A 16118-nucleotide genomic window follows, 5' to 3' on the forward strand; every position below is an offset into this window, starting at 1 on the left:
GGTTGTGCATACTGCTAAGTATTAATGAGAACATGTTTTACAGTCTATGTACCGCATGTGCTTCCCATGCCAAGAAATCTCAGAAGTGCTGTAGAGTGATATAGTCATAGCATAACTGGAATCTGCATCCTTTTGGATATGACAGTAAACAGTAAATCAGCATGCAGAGATGTACGTGTTTTTACTGTATCATGAATCTTCTTTTCTACTAGAATGTTTGAAACAGCAGCAGATGATTTTATTTTGTGAATTCTAAAGCACAGCTTGCTACAGGATGGGATGTTTTAGTAGAGAATATTCTTGCAAATATCTTGGTTTAGTAGCTCTATGAAAACATCATAAAATCCTATCCTGTTTTGCTGCCTTTTCTTAAAGGAGAAAATAGTTTTCGGTACACATTGGGGAGCAGTTCTTTTGCTGAAGCAGATTTCATCTCACATTTATCATTCAAATCAAGGAACCAAAAGAGTGAAAAGACCTCTCTATAAATCACTAGTATTAGTGATCTTACATACTTGAATCAATTGCCTCTTCAGAAGATATCCTTTTGAGATACATTTTTGATACGGTATTGTTAAAATGAATTGTAGCCATATTTTATAATACTGGTGTTGAACATTCACTTCACATGATAAAAAAGAAACCATGGGCATTTTCCTGTCTCTTCTGGGAGTCACCAATGTTTGAAAGCTCAGCTGTTGCTTCAGGTAGTTTTATTGTCAGCCCTAAATGAGCACAGAAAGTTACTGAGAAAAAAAATCAGCAACAAAAGAAAAAAAAAAAAAAAGCCTGGGGAGAGAACTACGTCCTTGCTAAGGCATACTGGCTAAGGAGCACGTAATAATGTTAGGAAGGAAAGGAACAGAAGAAAATTTTTGCTCAGGATTTTTTTATTCTTTTTGGTCCCCTTTTTCATGCTTTACCATTTGTTAACAGAATGCTTGATTGTAATGTTGTTTCCATGATTGGGAAGACAAGGGTCTTTCTCTCTATTCTATGACATATATAACAAAGAGAATACAGCTGCACTGTTCTTCAAATGCATCCTTACAGTCACTTCTCTTTCAGCACTTGTCTGCTCTTTTGCCTTCACTTAGGTACCTCGTGTTACTTCCCCTAAAATCATAAGGGGAAGATTAGTAGTCAGACCACGTATGGAGAGAGTACTGTCATAATTTGGTAACTCTAATCATTGCAAACAGAAATTACCATCTTTGCCATATCTAAAATGACTGCACTTCCAGGTGTTTTTCTTGCTCTGTCCTCATTCTTTTACCTCTTTAATTTCACTTTCGATGTTGCTGTTGTTCTTACTCATTCTTTTATTTGTGTTGAATCACAAGTACATATTTCTGAAAAAAACATTGTGCATTCCCACGTTACTTCCTTGTAAGACTAATTACCAGCTTCCAAACAACAAATTACTGACCGTTCTGGAATACTTAGTCATTAACACTATACATCTTCTTCCTAAGTGTGAGATCAACACTTTGTCTAAGTACTTTCTTTAAGAAAATGGAAGTAAGGGAAGAGAGGCTTCAGAAAGAGCTGCATGAGTTTTACTTTCCTGTCTCAATGAGTTGCTCAGACCACTGAAATTGAGGACTATTTTAATGCAAGCTGAGTAATTATGAGTTTTTGGCCTCTTCAGGTCAGATGGAGCCACTTCTCCCAGTTATCCATGACACAGAGCATATATTAAAGGGTCAGTGTCCCTTTCTGCTGGAGCTGACTTGTTGGAGTTCCACACAGTTTTTAGGAAAATCAAGGCAGGATAAAAATGTGGTGAAGTCTTGCCTCTGTCTTCTGTGAGGTCAGTTGTTCTTGGATTTTGTTCCTTGCTGTCAGGACCAATGGTTTTCCAAGATAGGCCACCTATGATGATGTCTGGAGGTTATGACTTGTTTTTCTTTCCCCTCATACTCATACCCAGAATTCTTCAGCTGTGCAATGTGGGGCCATCAGCACAGAAACTCAGTATGTGATCAATCAGATTTTTGTCATTGTCTGGCTTGCCAGCTTGACTCCCACAGTTCTGTTTCTGTATCTACAAGTATGTCTTGCATATACCTGTGTGTGTGTGTGTATATTTGTATGCATGTATGTATATTTGTGACATAAACCTAACACAGTTTCTCAAACAGTATATAAACTGTAATATAAAACCTTGACCAACAGTATTTTTATGTGAACAGGATCCATTAATTAGATCAAGATGTGTTATACTTCTTGCATGTCACTAGAAAAATTTCTTCCATCTCTGTGTTTTGCAGTGTTGATTGATGCATGATAGAACCCTGTGAAGAAATGTCAGATAATGGTTTGATAATCCTTCCTGGATATATACAGAACGTCTGTAGAACCAGATTTACATGTACTTAATTTGTGTCTCTCTCTTTCTAAGCCTGTTTGTAATCCCATTTTTGCACTCTCATTCTCAACCCAAACAAGAATGCCTGTTTTGATTTGGTTTTGGTTGGCTTCTCCTAATTCATCCTTTTTTTTGTGTTGTTGTTATTTATTTTTTTTTTTTGCTTTTTTTTTTTGCTTTTTTTTTTCCCTCACTGTTGATCACCAAGTGTACAGGAAATAGCTTTGTGTATAAATTGGCTATTTGGACAATTTTGTTGCTGCACGTAACTAATTTGAGCTGATTGAGGAGTTGCTTCCTATGGAAGTATGCAGCCACTAGAAAGTGGTGTCCTCATCTGCTCTAATTATGTTCACTTTTCCCATGGAGACAGTCTGGAAGTCAAGAAAGCAGGAGATTTTGTAAACCCTTGCAATACCCCTTTACAACATCATGAAACAGCTACACTACACATCACAGCCTGGCCCCAGATCTGTAGGAAAAGGAGAATTTTCATCAGTTGCGTGAGCCTGTAGCCTATGCAAGGTGGTGGCAGCTCTTGGGTGCCCAGCCTAAGAAACGTATTCTCCGAGATCTGCCTTGTGTTTTCTGTTCTGACATAGCCAAGAATGCATGCAAGTCCATATGGGAACCTGGCCCTCAGAAGCGGAAGAAAGGCTCCTACCCCTAACAGCTGAATGTTTATTTTACCACTTGAATGTAAGGATAGTAATGACAATGCAGCTCTTAATGAGGTTTGATATTTCCAAATGTCATCTCTTTTAGTTTCACGCATACTGTTGATTGTTCTAACATCTTAATTAAAAGTGTAACTCTAATAATGAACTTATTTTTAGACCGCTTCTCTGAGCGGTGTATTGTATCAAAGGACAAGCAATTCAGCAAGCAGTTAGCTGTGGATCAACAGTGACACAGAGCACTTGTGTAGTTGCCGGGGGTCGGTCAGTACTTTTCTTTCACACTGCTGCTAGTCAATCACTTTTGTTTTCCAGATTAATTATGTGGACTTTCATTAAAAACCCAAGAATTGTGGTTTCTTGCCTTTTCCATTTTAGTTGTGGAAATAGACTTTGCCTAGGTGAATTGTACATCAGGGTCCTGTAGGTGTTGGGTTTTTTTTATTATTATTTTGCAAGAAAGAGGGAAGAACTCAAATAAGCTAACAGCCCAATATAGGAATTCAGGGGGGTGTTGGTCCCTAATTTTGAAATATTTGCAAAAAAAACGTTGGAGAGGTGAATATATCATATTAGGAACCATAGTACTGTCATTGCCTCCTTTCTCTTCACATCCTATAGTGTTCTGTTAAAGCTGAAGCAGTGACTTTATTCAACACCTGCGTCTTTAACAACCAGCGCAGTATAATTACCTTTCTTGAATATTCTATAGAATTGTCAAACAGCAATTTTCTTTTACAAGACAAGCTTTTGAATAACGCCGTTTACATACAGAGCTTAACATGTCTTATGTTGAAAATCTAATTATAAGTATCCAAAATTTACCACATGTTTGCTGTTTTATAATTCAGTCTACTTAAAACTGCTAAAACACAGCACCTCTAGCATTTGTGCAGAATGTGAATTAACACACCCTTTATTGGACCCTATTTCAGTATTAAATATAATTCATTCTGTAACAACATTTTTTTTCTTGCTCTGTTTTTCTTAAATTTCCCAACATTTGTACTGAGCAGAGGTAGTCCAAGCCTGTTGATTAAGGTATCTGATATGCTGATACTTTTTCTTTGTTTACTGCAAAATTACTTGAAGTAGGAAAAGGAATATATCATTATTTCAGTGAAAGAATCTAAGAAAATATGCTTGAGCCCATTTTTGAGAATTATTCTCTAGATATTAAATGCTGATGTTGATTAATTAGATGAGACTGTAAATAATTAGCCAGGAAATCTTAGAGCAAATTGTGGCTTGAATTGTATAACATACCAACATCCTAGATAGTCTTCTATTTCAAATAATGCCGTACAAACAAGACAGACAACTATCTCAACAATCTTGTGCAGCAGAACTTCACTATTCTGCTAGGGAGATGACATTAGAATAGAAAATTAACATAACATTGTATTATTTCTTACTGGTGCAAGCTATAAATTAATGTTATGAAATGTTATGAGCATATCTACTAAACTACCTCTTACAGAAATTAAAGAGTATCGTTCTAATCTTCCAATTGTCACTGGGATTTCAGTGTTGCCACACATTATTTTCAGTGCATGGTAAGCTACATTTTCCTTCTCAGTCACTCTTCAAGATTTCAGTGCTTGTTGCCAATTTCTGTCCAAGGTTTCTGTAAATCTTTTGTGTCCTTTCTCTAAACATGTTCTATTATTTAAAAAAAGAAATTCAACATCTATTCAGACTACAGCTTAGAGTGAAAATGTCTTCAGCTTTTCTTCTACTGCTACAAATGCATATAATATGCAAGCAGAAAAATATTTTTAAAGACAGTTCCACATTTCTCCAATTTCAATCACAATGCTGGACAGTTTCTCTGTGGATGATTCTTACATTTTATGCAGGAAAGTGTAAAAATAAGCTGTTTTTTTTCTTTCTTTCTTTTTTTTCTCCGTGTTTGTCCAAGTGCTACACATGAGTCTTCTTATTTTTGTTTATTTGAAGATCCTAAACACACCAACATCATCACAAATTCTGAGGGATTTTGAATACAGCCCCTCTGTGTTTGTTGGTCACACCCTGTTTAACTCTTCACTGCCTCTTTTTAATGAGTGAAAAATAACACAGGAGTGTGTAAAATGTTACACTTGAGTTCAAATGCATATTTCAGACTCACTGTTGGGAATAAGTAAAATCATATAAATGTGCTTGGTACAATAACTTTCCAAAAAGATTTCTCGAAATGAACCATTCTGAGTAAAACAGGAGGATGTGTTAGCATAGCCTACAGATACATGCATTTGGACTCTGCTTCTTAAGAGGACTGTAAATCTTAAAACAAATGCAGAACAAAGAAGTAACACTGTTTTCCACAGCAACAGCTTTAATTTTTATGTGGCTTACTGCATAAGATCTTTAATAGATTAAAGAGTAAGAACAAGTTCTCTCCATTACATAATTCTCATTTAATCCTTATCCACACTTAGTTTATCAAATCAAATTGGACAAGATTGATGCGGGGGCTTTTTAAGCCGGACATCATGTGTAAAATCGGTAGACAACAGATTTTAAAGGGTGCCCACCACGACTTGTCACATCATCTTTCCTCAGCCTCAGCTGCCCTTGCATTGTCCCAGGCAGGGTCAGGATTCTTCTTGGTGTTACACTATAGACTACTGCAGAGAAACAGCGCTGCGACACAGTCTCCAGCAGAGTTACTTATTACATCCTCAGCCCCCTTCACCTGCCCCAGCCATTCAAAATAACATCACACCATAAAATATTCATGAACAGCCCAGTGCTCCAACGAGGGCCTCGCTTCTGCAGGTGGCTGTTACATCAGTAATTGCCCGATACTTCCCTCCACAGCGTAAAATTGTTTTCATTATGTGTCATGCACACAGAGCCAAGCAAATCCCTCTTGAGTGGTTTCCCAAGGGCTGGAGGGAGGTGGTACTTAACTTAAACAGGCGCTTTTGGCTTAGATTAAAAAAAGAAAGAAAGAAAAAGCCAGTGAAAGCTCATCATTAACTCTACTTCTAACTGCAACAAAAAGCAGAAGCTCATGCAAAACTCTCATAAAGATTATCCTAAATGTCTCAGTTACTAGGAAGAGCTTTAGTGGCTTTAGCCGTTCTTACGATACTTAAAGCTGCTTCAGGCAGAGAAGAGAATAACTTTCCACCTGACTGAAGTTCCCATGGTTTGCGGTGCAAGGCGATAAGCAGGTTTCAGCAATAAACTCCTGCATTGTGAGACAATAATGCACAGTCAGGTCCCCCCATTTTGATTCAAGGGTGTCTTTTTCTTTCCCCCCTGCGGTGGACTAATCACAGCTCCACTTTGTTTAATTGCAGCAAAGAGAGAAATGTGTTTAAGAAGTCATTCTGGCCCTCTTTAAATGAATGCTCAAGTTCTTCAAAGACAACAAACAGGATGCATAATAAATAAGATTTAATTTTGAGATCAAAATAGGCAGAGTTAAAGATTTTATTGACTGATGTGGGAGAGAGAGATGCTGCTGAAAAGGGGGAGGAAAAAAAGGAAGCAACAAGTGGGATTAAAGTCCTGGTTTTTATGCAGCACAAGCTGGTTTTGCATGGTGGGAGGATCAGTACAGGAATAAAATCTTTCCAGAATTAGTGGTTGGTAGCTTGCCGGGCCCTCTGCTCCTGATAAAAGTGCCTGTAAAACTATGTCAACCTCTTGATAATTGACACAGATGCACCCGCTGTAGTTTTCAAACCAAAACCCAGAAAACCTTGGGTGCGCTGTATTGTAAATTATGGCTCGGGGTCATGAACTCTGGGAGTGGTGGGGGGGGGGTGAGGGTCGGACAGAAAAGCGTTTATCAATCAGAAGTTCTCTTTCCGAGTTTGACATGACTGAGCTGCAGTCCAAGTGATTGGGAGAGAAAATCTTTTAATTCAGTCATTTTAAAGCTACGTTGTTTTTGTTTTGTTTTGTTTTGTTTTGTTTTGTTTTTGTTCCCCTTTATGTTTGGTGTTCTGATCATTCCACAAAGGCAGAGGTACCTTTACTGGTAGAATTTGAGTAAATTCATGATAAATTTCTCTACTCTTTCTTCTTTTTGGAAAAAAAAAAAAAAAAAGAAAAGAAAAACAATGCCAACCAACAACACACAATTGATTGAATATGCTCTGTTCAAAGTACAACGAGATTGTATTTAGTTTCTCCAAATTATTTACCATGAACTTACCTCGTAGTGAAGACTGCATAAAATGATATCCTCCAATGAACAGCTGTGTCACCCATGCTTTACCTTTCCTGGTCATAAATGCCACAGGCTGATTTTGAATTCTGTTGGCTACGCTTTTCCTTAACATCTTATGGCTAAACAGCTATGGACATGGTTTGATGCCCTTTCATTGCTAATGCTCACAATTGCTGGTGACTGTGAGATGTGAGGTCTCATAATTTTGAGCAGGAACTTGATGTGCATAAAATGACCTTCGGGAGCATCTGCTGTGGGCTTTTTTCCCTGTGTTAAATCGGATATGCGAGGTTATCTGGGATACTGAAAAGCTATACTCAGAAAGTATTTATTTTTTTATAATGAATGATGGAGTTCTTTTGCTTCTGGCAACTATAGGCCTTTTCTGAATACAGCAAATGACTGTTTCAAAATGAAAACCACTATGTGTTTGAATGTAGTATTATGCCTAGTTGCTTTTTGAGTGAAAGGCGGCTTTAAAAAGTTAGGTATATCATTGCCAAAAAGGGCTAAATAGTATTGTCAGCATTTTAGAAGGAATAGATCCTTTTTTTCCTGAAACTCCATTCTGGACAGCTGTTAGTGACTTACCAAACTTTTCATATGGATATGTATGTTAATGACAGGCAATGAACTGGAGATGAAGAGACCCAAACACAGACCGATCTCTTCAGTGCACATCAAAAGCCTTTACAAAAGGAGCAGTAAAAGAGGCAGTGATGGTGGAGCCTTCACTTTTGTACACTGAATTAGTTCTGCAAGCAATGAAACTGATCTTTTCTCCTTGCCAGAAAAGTCTGGTGATTTTTGTGAGTGCTCATTAGCACAAGAGGCATTTGTGAAGATAATTGACTGACGCCGATACTGCTGGCTGTCACAACAGTGCCAGCAGTGTATGTGCGTTTTAATAGTTGTATTTTTTCCTTTTCTTAGATATAATGCTTTCTGAAAGATGCTAACTCTCTAAAGGTCTGCGACACCATATGAAACAGAGAGTGCTTAAAGAACTCTGCTAGGAGGGGATGTCTGTCCACATTTCTATATCTTTGCTTGCAGGGGATGTGTGTGCATGTTTGCCTGTGGACTAGTATATAGGTGAGCTACAGAGAGAGAAATTATGTAAATAATCACAGATCGGAGTCCCGCAGCCTAGCTGTGATTGGTAAATAATTGAACCTCGCCTTATATGAAAGTGTTACTGGAAAAGAAATGGCAGCAATATTAAACAGCAAGCCACACACGTGATCAGCAGGGACACAGCCCAGGCAATTTAGAACTTTACCTAGACAAAGAGATGAGTTGGAGAAAAGCAGGTTGCTTCTTTGCATGCATTCTAAACGGGGGTAGTGTCATAAAATTATGCTTACACAGACTGTGTATCAGATGGCTTTCAGAAACCTCCGGTTTCAGAAACTGGCAGAGGCTGAGTTGCTCTTTTAGCAGAGGATTATCAGCAAGTTCATACAGCTGGGATCTGCTGTATGACTGTTGCATTGTAGAAGGCTAAATTCTCTTAGATTCACCACTTCAGCTTCATTGTAGTAGGACATTTTTTCTCCAGCGTAGATGGAAACTGAATTTGGTCAATAATCTCTTGTATTTTAGGGAATTAATTAAGATCAATAGTGCAAGACTGTGTTTCCAATGACAGTAAAAACTGTGGAAAAAAAGTAGAGCATGTTAAAATTTTTCTGACTCCTTCATTTGTTGGGAAATTCTGAACTGATGAAATTAAGCCAGAGGAATATTGCTTTCAATAAATATCCAGGTTCTAAAATATTTATAAAGAAACACTTCTGAATTTGTCAAAACAGGTTTGGTAAGTTTTTTAAGGTGTAAATTTCAGTATGTAGACTTAGTCTGAAATACTAGATACTTTTGTATGTTAGCACACACAAACAAACTTCAAATTTAAAGATCAAAACCAAAGTAGAATATCTTGGATTTCTAATATAGAGCATTTTACTTCAATGCACTCTATTTTTTCACAGTGTTTAATGAATGTTGGATGTTGATGTGAGGAGAAACTGGCATTATCTTTTGTGTTGTGTTGACAAAGAGTTATATTCTGAAAGCAACTTACTTCAAATTGTTGTATTTTTATTTTCCAAGATCTCATTTCTCAGCAAATTAGATCCCCTATCTGTGATCTTGAATTTCTGTTTAATTTTCTCTTCTAAACATATTTCATTTTATTCTTCAATTAGATTGCAAAATCTGGGTATTTTGGAATACAGATCACAAGAGGAAAGTAGTTGACCTAAAGTTTTTAAAAAGACACTTGAACAGCAGTTTTGTGGCCTCAAATAAATGTGGTTTAATATTGCCACCATTTAAGCAACCAACATTATGCTATAAAAGTCTATATCCTCTATGTTCATCAAAGTCTTTCAAGAAACAGATTCAGTGTGTACATGGCTGGAGTATCCACTGTGATTTGCTTTATGTTTTTATGGATGTACTAAGGAATGCTGTGTGACTTGTGAGTAGCAAAACCTTTGCATTCATTTTTAGGTAAGAGCAAATGCAGCTGTATCTCTTGATCATCATGTAATCTGTCACACAGAACAGATTTGTTTCATTTATGCTAAAAATATGAAGGATATTTCAGGCATCCTTCAGTTAGTCCCTAAGGATGTCTGAAGCTCTAAGAAATGATGAACAAAGTAGCTTTAAACTCATTTAAAGCCACCCCACTTACTTAATAGTATGCATCTGTAAAAGCTACTATTTAGTTTCTAGACCTTTCAAGAGAAGGAATTGCCTACTGCATGGGGAGATTTCTTTTGTTTTAGAACATCTGATTCTGTGTTAGTACAAACTACTGATTCAGTAATTCCAGGGCATTATTGCTGGTCTCCTGAGGATGTCAGTTTGTGTAAAGAATTGCATGCATGTATTTGAAAGATGAATCTCTAAAAGTGACGAATGGTAGAAAGTACACAGAGATTTCAGGTAAGATTGTTAATGACCAGGGTATCGGGGAAATAGTTTGAAATCCATGTTTCTTGCTGGAATCATTTACTGAAACACAGATAGTAGTCCAGTATTCTGACTTCTGACTTTTTATGTTCTGTGTTTGAACATGAAAAGCAAAGCAAATAACAGATTTCCTGAGAGAAAGAAGCACAGAGAGATTTTTGGTTTCACTGCATTTTTTAAAACCTTCTCCGTATTTTTTTCAGCATTAGGTGACATTTAATGCCATTTTTTGTGCTTCTTGACTGAAAATCCATTAACATCCTCTGCTGCTTCTTTTTTTTTTTTTTTTAAAGAAGATGTAGAAGTACCATTTCAGTTATGATTACCCCTGAAAAGCAGAAAAATTGACATCAGCACTTCCTGAAACATTATGTTCTCAAATTATTATATTTAAGATAATACTATACTCCAAATAGCAGTCAGTAAAAGAAACAGAGCTGCAGAAGAAACAACAGGATGTGTAAGGAGCCAGTCAGTCAGTTCAGTAACTAGGTGAGTATTCCTGTTCAAAGTCTCCAAGGTATTACTGATTTTCTTGGTTGTACCTGACTCATCAAGCTGGGCAGTTTGTTAGCATGGCCACTAGCATCCGTCAGCAACCAGCTCTCCCCTACCTCCTCCTTGCATGTGAATGCTTCCATCCCAACAACTCAACCCAAAGTTGGGAAGACTCTAATTTTCTTAATTCCTCCCTCACTTCTCTAACATGTGTATTGATTTTTCTATGTTGTCATTGATCTGTTGGCAGCACACACCTAACTTTTGTTTGCCTTTGCACAGATTGTGAAAAACTAGTGCTTTCTTTAGTTTTTAATATCCACTGATGGCCTTAGCACAGCTTTTGAAATGTGATTTCACCCATCCTGTCACCAAACTCTCATATAGTAGTGCATCACACATCTGAGGAAGAACACTCAGATAGTCAGTCAAGGTAAGTACAAGTCATCCTGGCCATGGGCTGGACAGTCACACTCCTCCTCCCTTTCCACCTGCCCAACTGATGTGACAGAACAGCAATTGCAACCTGTGCTGTAATGCAAATAATTTGCAGGCATGTGGTAAAATACAGAGGGAAAGCATCTGCCATCAGATCTCAGGGAGGCTGAGGAGTGAAGTAATAACGAGCCAGATGCTCACTTCCTGCCTTTCTAATACAAAGACCTGAATTTTGGAGCACAGGAGAAAGAAAAACTCAAATTCTCAGCTGTAGAGCTATACAATCCTTTAGGTCCAGAGTCACATGGATGGGGAAATTTGTAGCTCAGACCTGATGTTCCAAATTCATTGCAGACTAAGATGTGAATCATGCTAATACATTATCCTGGCAAAGTAAGAACACATTAAAAACACAGCTAGGATTTTGGCACAGTACGTTTCCCTGGGTTTGTCATATATGAATTACAGATTATGTGACTTTCAAACAATATGTAGCACAAGATATTGGGTATAACATGGTACTTTGGGGTACTGTCATTAACTTGTAGAATATTTCTTAAATAGAGCTCCTCACTTGTTTATAGGGATGCAATACATCTGTACAGAGGACTGGAAGCTAGAGAGTTGTTCTGCAAGTGCCACGTTCTGTGACAGTTTGGCTGTGTGTGAAATGACACATAGAACATAAGTTCTGTCACAATTAAAAAAAAAAAAACAAAAACAAACTAAACAACAAATAAACCAAAACCAGGTGAAACAAGCTTCTTAGGAAATTAATTTGTTGATAAAATGTCTATAATGAGGCTGGAGAAACAAGCTGTAGTTTTTCAGGTAATGTGTGGCAGCTTTATGTCAACTATCAGTGAGTCAGCTCCAGGCAGTCTCTTGGCAGCCAATTCAGCTAGGTGTACTAGAAAGCACAGTCCATACTTTCCTTTAAAATAAGGTTGTAGTCATTCTTTCATATTCCACCCATGGACTGATCTGGCCCATTTGAAACATGGGCTATATTACAAATGACGTTTGCCCTGAAAAAGAATACATCTCAGGACTTAACAATTTATTTAACAAAAGTGGGATGCTGCAAATACCTCTGCAAAGACATCTAAGGTTGTTGGGAGAAGTCACTCTAGGAAAGTTGTAGGCACAGAGCTGACATCTGACTGTGGCCCAGTCAGTTAACAAATTTAGTTTATTCTAAATGACATTCATTTTTTCCCTCTGCCACCCAAGCTTTTCTTGAAGGTTTCTTATGCCACAGAAACCATTCAACGTGTAAATTTGATAGGAACAGAATCAGAGTGGGAATAGCACAAATGGACAACCTCATGGCTGGTCTTGATTTTCTGTTTATCCTCGCATACCATTTTTAGAGTTGTATCTGGCATCCTATAACTTGCAGCAAATCCTCTTAATGTGCAACATGCTCTGCATTTTATTATTTCCAAATGTACCCGAAAGGCCTGTGTTTGTTTCAATGAATGTCTTTCTTTGCATAAAATATTTCACAAATGCCATTTATTGCTATGTGTGTGATTCTTTGCAAGATTTCAAGATTATGATTTAGTATCTTAGATTGTCTAAACAAAGCCCTACTTAAAATTTGCTCAGGTTTGCTTAGAAATCCAGAAACCCAAAAACCCTGTAATTATAGGGAGAACTTAAAGGAGAAAGCATTTTCATTAACACCAGAAACAACTGTTTATGCCCATGAACTGTGTAAACTGCAGTTTCAGAAATCCTGCTGTAATAATCCCTCCATGTACTCCATGCAAGCCAAAATTGTAAAGCAGTGGCACTTCCATGTGACCTCAGAGGCCGGACCCATTGTTTGCACGTAGAATCCCCTTCAACCCCATATTACCTGATTTAAAGTGCCCCAGGTACAGCTGGTATCACATATACTTTGCACTGCTGGCAACCTTCACCAACAAAACAGCAGTGCTGAGATTTCGGCAAAGAGGCAGAACTGCCGGTGTCATCTTCTGGCAGTGGGATCTCAACATGTAGATACAGAGTTGTGCATGGCCTTAAGTTTTATTTGGCTTACTGATGTTTTTTCTTTTTATTAGTGATGTAGGCCTGCCTGTCCACCTAGAAACATACCCTTCTTGGCATATGCCCTTTATCTTTCCAAATACAGTAATTAGAGATAGACATTCTCCAGTATGCTGTGTGATTATTTTCATAGTACCTTTTGAAGGATGCCAGAATGACAGACATGGGGCGTCAGGTCCTCTCTTTATTCACAGAGCCATTTCTGCCATTTGGGTTCTGCACAAGCACTATTTGCACATATTTAACTTCAGTGAAACCAGTATTCATGCATGGCAGCTAACCTTGGGGAGAAACAATGAGCTGAGTTCTGTACTGTTTGTTTGTTTGTGTTCGTGCTGAGGACGAGAAAAGTGCAACGTCATTAAATTAAATTAAATTTTGTAACAATCAAATGATTTAGGTAATAAAGGGGGGGCAAAGAAAGAAAATGTTGAATTTTAATAGCTATAACCTGTAAGCAGGGCTTTATCTTGCCGCTGCTGTTGTAAGGACTAGTAATTGCAGCCGTCTAGACACAGGAACAGATGCAAAGTAGAGCTTTATTATATCAGACATTTGCCCTGCTACGATACAGTCTAATTGCCCAGAAAATATATTTCTACATGAATTATTTCTAATTTGATTTGAGCTAGACCAACTGTTGTATTTTGCTGAAGTTTATCAAGTGATAAAATGGAGCACTACGCTTTAAGAGAATTTCTGTTGATCTTTTTTAAAGAAAAGAATGAATTAATTGAAACTCAAAATGACATGTAGCTTTCCAGCAAATTCAAGTCTTCTTTCTATCTAATTAATTTTTTGTTATTTCTTTCGCCTGTGTGTCTTGAAAAGAAGAGGCAGCAGTAACAGTAATGTGTGATTTTGTGCGTTTATTCGCTTTGCTCGGAAATGTTTTAAATTGCAAGTCAGAAATACAATTAGAAATGATGCTGCTTTGAAAGACACTAAGGAGTTTGGTTTGCTTATCTGATAATGCCGATCATTTAAATCAAATGATTTTCCCTACCAGTTGATTTTGTGTTGTTTCTTTTTTTTTTCCCTAGAATATCACTGCTGAATCCTGAATTTGTTAATAAATGCTGACAAACATTTTGTGTGTATCACGAGAGTCTGAATCATCCATCTACTGAAAATGGATAATCAATGTGTAATAAAAGTAACTCTTTAGATGCCTAGTTCTGATGCTTGACAAAGATGAGATTTTGTCACATTGCTTTCCTGTTCATTTCACAGTTTTCCTTCGTCCGTTTCTCCAATTTTCTTTTCAGATTTGCTGAAGCGCTTAGGAAAGCCAGGGAAATCTCTCAGAGGTTTTAACATAAAATGATAATAGTCACTTGTTTCCTCCTCCCCATCTCCCCCCAAAATAGAGCATAGTACTGAAATTATTTAAATTGACTGAGCCTTTTAAGCAAGTAAACACATTTTAACTAGTTTTTTTTCCCAATCCCCCCATTCATGCCTACTATAGAAATTAGCCTTCACTCTTCCTTCACTTACACATGGATACACACACTTGCATGGACACAAGAAAAATTTCTTTTCTCCTGTCAGCATTCCTACCCAACAATAGTTAGATTAGTGGAAATGAGGGCCTCCGCAGAGAAAGGACATTCAGCCACAGAAGGCTCCCTGCAGGAACAGCTGGTAGGGGTTAATGGCTGCTGAACCTCGCAGCCAGGGCCCATTCTCTATTGTGTGTTCAGCTCCTGGGAAGGAGGGAGGCCGCTGACAGCTTCTGGGGTGCAGGGGAGCAGAGGTGTGGCGACTGGGTCAGGGAGGCAGCATGCGGGGGAAAGGCGAGCCGGCAGCGCCACAAAGATGAACTCTGCGGCGGGGAGCAGCGAAGGCTTGAAATCTGCAAAAAATGGGGCACAAATTGCCACGGGGAAGCGATAAAGGATTGTGCAGTAGCGCGGCTTATAACCTTTTAACAACTGCGATATGAATTAAAAGAACAATCGGACAGGGATGGCGGATGAATAATTCATATTGGAAAGTGGATGAAATCCAAGTCAGAGCTAAACGTGCGCGGCTAATGTATGTTATTTACATCTGTGCACTAACCCCTCTGAGTGCGCCAGATTGTGGTGTGGTAACAGCAGCCGCTGCACCCAGCACACCAGTCAGGAGGCACGAGCCATCCTCCTGTGCACAGTGGGCTTAAGCTTAAATAGAGAGTGATTAATAAGTATATGTTTTCCCAAAAGAAGGTGTGTTTGCCACATGTCACATTGCGCAGAAGAAGCCCTCCTTGTAGGACTGGCAGTGCTGTAAGGCTAGGTGTCTCTTCTGGAGACCGGAGGGCTCTCCAGGTGCCTCCTCTGCTGCATGCTAATGCTTGGCACATCTGGACAGAGGCAGAGAAACAACTTGATGAGCTGAAAAACACATCTCTGGGAAAGCACTGGAATGATCCTTGCCCCCCTCTGCTCCTCCTGGCTTTGAGATGGCTTGGCAGGATGCTGTGATTTTCAAGGGACCTTAGAGGGAGCTGTATTTCCCCTCTGACAGTTTGCTCCTCTCTGTACAGTATCTGAAAACTTCCTGAAAAAGTATATCAGATGGCATTAGAGTGTTCAAGCCAACAGTTCTCTGTGCAAACTTCTTTTCTCTCTATCTTCTATAACAGAAATCTTTCTGTTTTGCTTTTCTTTCAGTGTGGGGATGTCTGACATTTAGTGAAATTTAATAATAAAATTTGTTGGACATTTTATACTTGTAAGTTGCAGCTTTGGTAAGATACTAGATAATTAGCTGATAGTAGAGCTATTTTACTCCCAGTTTTCTACCCATATTACAGGTCTAAATAAGATATGTAGGTACTGGGAGACATCAGCACAAATTTCACCTAACACCACTTGGGTGAAGAAGTTCAGGTGTAATTATCATCCTTGTTTTCATT

This window comes from Tympanuchus pallidicinctus, unplaced genomic scaffold (assembly GCF_026119805.1).
Source record: "Tympanuchus pallidicinctus isolate F22 unplaced genomic scaffold, pur_lepc_1.0 scaffold3, whole genome shotgun sequence".
In the NCBI taxonomy this organism is placed as follows: domain Eukaryota; kingdom Metazoa; phylum Chordata; class Aves; order Galliformes; family Phasianidae; genus Tympanuchus; species Tympanuchus pallidicinctus.